Source organism: Adiantum capillus-veneris, chromosome 15 (assembly GCF_014529385.1).
Source record: "Adiantum capillus-veneris isolate H3 chromosome 15, ASM1452938v2, whole genome shotgun sequence".
NCBI classification, from domain to species: domain Eukaryota; kingdom Viridiplantae; phylum Streptophyta; class Polypodiopsida; order Polypodiales; family Pteridaceae; genus Adiantum; species Adiantum capillus-veneris.
This window is the reverse complement of record NC_140945.1, coordinates 77,217,106-77,220,478: the sequence shown is the minus strand read 5'-3', so window position 1 is coordinate 77,220,478 and position 3,373 is coordinate 77,217,106. Positions and strand designations below refer to the sequence as shown.

Here is a 3,373-nt window from a genome sequence, read left to right as displayed (position 1 = left end):
GATGACTCACTATGGGAAGGGGGAAAAAATAGCAGCAAGATAATCATCATTATGTATATATTATTTTCTTATCATTTTCTTTTATTAGTTTTTTAGAGCTTTTTAACTCTCAACAGGCATAATAATGAGCCATATTGACACCATTCATGAAAAATAAGATGCCAGGCATATCACTTAAGGACTGAGGGTCCATCGGGAGGGTAAAAAGAAAGGGAAAAAAAAACCTAAGGGGGAGTAGCTGAGGGGAGAGCCCCTTTGGATGTCCGAAACTCCTAAACGATAGTTTTACGGCCTCGATAAACTGCCCATTTACCTTGTTTGTGGGCTTCCGAAATCTTCTTGAGCTCGTCCTTCTTAATTTTGAGTTGATTTTTTGTCAACTCCTCGATAATCCAAAGCTTTGTTCCTCTGAGAAGACGGGATTGGCATAGAAACTTCAACCGCTCATCTTTGTGCTTGAAAGTAAGGATGCAATGCTCGGGACACACATGTCAATGTGTGTCATTGATCCAAGCAATGACCTCAGACTTGATGTTGACTGGCTGAAGAATGTTGTTGAGCTTGGTAATTTCTTCTTCAAGGGTGTCCTCAATGGTGCACCACGGCAAGGAAAGGCCACCGATGTGGACCTTGAGGGCATTCTCTTCTTGAAGTCTTCGTTCATAGAGCTCCTTTGCTACACAAGTGTTCACTTGGGTGATGGTTTCTGAGTGACTTTGGCTAACCTTTGCCTCAACCTCCTTTACTTTGTCGATGGCGAGGTCAACCATGGAATTGAAGCGTTCTTCTAACTTGTTGAGGTGATTTTTGAGCTCAAAATTCTGTTCCATGACTGGATCGAGTGCTGCTTGAAGCTGGATAATGTGATCAAGCTTGCTAGGGGCTACTAGCACCGCTGCAAAACTCGGTTGTGTTCTTGCAGGTTTCTTTGGGGTATTCATCCCAATGCTTAGGATGGTATACATATCCAAGAAGAGCCCAAGGGAAACCTTATGGGGACCACAAACAATTTGAGAAGGGAACAAAGCAGAACTTGCATTAGCTTCATCAGGATGCTACAAGCCTACAGGCCTGTGTTGAACAAGTCCTGCCACGAGCCGAGCTTGCTGGATTGCCTGTAAGGAGACAGAACTTGTCGAGCTCCAAAAACACATGTAGGTACTTTTCCCAAGGCGGTCAAACTGGCCCAGAACCAACCCCCGACAAAAATTTATTTGGAAATATCTTGACCTCTAGGACCCCAATTGTCGATCTAAAAGGACCGCTGTGTTCCACATCACAAGCACTTCAGGCCCATCCACTGAAACTAGCTTTGACCACCTGGCATCACCTACCCTGTCCGTTTCAGATTTGCAATGCATTGCACCTTCAAACTCAAATATCTTGGACTCTGTAGCACTGCACATTGGTGTTTTATCCCATGACTAGCCAGAAATGCATTAAATTCATGAGACATATACTCCCCCCCTCGATCAAACGGAGGGTGCCCATAGTATATTTTGAGACATTTTCAGCCATAGCCAGAAATTGTTTGAAGCACATAAAAACTTCAGACTTCGCTCTAAGCGGGAATAGCCATGCATGCCTGGAGTAATCATTAGTGAAAGTCACAAAGTAAAGGTAATTGCCCAAGGATGGAGTTTGCATGGGCCCACAAACATCACTATGCACAAGTTGCAACCTACATGTGGCCCTAACTGAACCATCCTTTGGAAACTTAGAATGTTGCATCTTACCCAAAATACAACCTTCACAAACATGTTTGACAGGTGCTTCAAGAGGTGGCAAAGAAGCAACCATATCAGATTTCTGCAAACGTAGCAAACTCGCAAAATCAGATGCCCAAAACGTGCATGCCAAAGTTTTGCATCTGAAATAGCCTTAGAAACCACAACTGCATTTGCAAAATTCTGCCCACACTTGTCATACAAAGTGAGCTTATATAGCCGACGACATAATATGCCAGTCGCACCAATTTCATCACCAAAACTAAGATCATGGACTGTACATCTATCATTCACAAACTTGACTATAAGTCTAAGTCTAGCAAGTGTAGATATAGACAAAAGATTCTTCTTGATCCCATGTATATAAAGTGCATCAACAAGCGTGAAAGAACTACCATTTGTAGCAGTAAGCACAATCTTTCCAACTCCCTGAAGCAGATAAGAGGCATTGTTGGCACAGGTGACTGAATTCCCATGAGGACAGACTCTAGAGAGGTGAACAATTCACCATGTGAGGTAATGTGCTTTGTAGCACCACTGTCAAAATACCACACATGTGAATCTGCAGCAACTGAAATGCAAGCATCATGGATAACAGGATTGTAAGTGCACTCTGCACTTAAAGCCCATTCTGCATCAACATCAGCATCATAGTCTCCTTTCACAGAAGACTCAACAATGGCTGCATTTGTAATGGAACCATCATTTGCAGTGGAATCACCCTCTTTCTTCTTAACCTCTTTTGCCTTGAACTTAGGACATTGCTTGATCAAGTGATCATTAGCTTTACAATAATGGCAATGCATCTTCGTTTTACCCTTATCACCAGAATTTCTAGATAAATTGCTGCCAATAGAAGCATTAGAAACATGCGTTTTTCCACTCGCAGAAGAACCATAAGACGTGGCTGCATCGCTGTTATCACCCTTTCTTTAAGCAGCAATAAAAACTTGTTCAATTGCAGGCTGTCTAGTCCTGTTTTTTTTTGAAAAGTGACTCTTGCAACAGCAATGTGCACAATGCATCAAAGTTGACAACTTCAGGATTTCCTTGGGTCATGAGTCTCCAAGTACTAGCAAAAGTCTGGTAAGAGTCTGGCAAGGCATCAAGAACAGTCTGCACAAGGGAACTGTTTGAAATAACTTCACTTGCAGAAATAAGTTTCTCATTGATATCCTTGACACCAGCAACGAAAGCGTCCATATAATCTTCCTCATGCAGAATCTTTGACTCCATTTCTTTATGTAACAATGCAATTTTTTTCCTCATTGCGACTTGCATAAAGACCAACCAGAATATCCCAAGCCTGTTTTGCAGATTTTGTTGAACGAATGTGAGAAGTAATGGTGCACTTCATAGACAACACAATCAACACATGAGCTTGCGCATCCTTTACATCCCAACGAGCTTGTTTTGCCATAGGCAAAACAACAACAACAACAGCAATCCTTGCAGCAAGACATGCAACATCCTCAACATCGCCTACATCCTTAGAACTAGGATGTACATCAACGCCCTGCACAATATTCCAGAATCCCTTTGACACAAGAACATGTTGCATCATGTAAGCCCACATAGGATAATTTTCCCCATCCAATCTGTCCTCAACAACAAACATCTTGAACACATCTGTGTTGTTGTTAGCC

At 42.2% G+C, this 3,373-nt stretch overlaps 1 pseudogene; it reads right to left on the bottom strand.

Annotated features, from left to right (window-relative positions):
• Nucleotides 1-224: 224 nt before the first annotated feature.
• On the bottom strand, nt 225-941 carry LOC147440932 (uncharacterized; annotated as a pseudogene).
• Nucleotides 942-3,373: the final 2,432 nt, after the last annotated feature.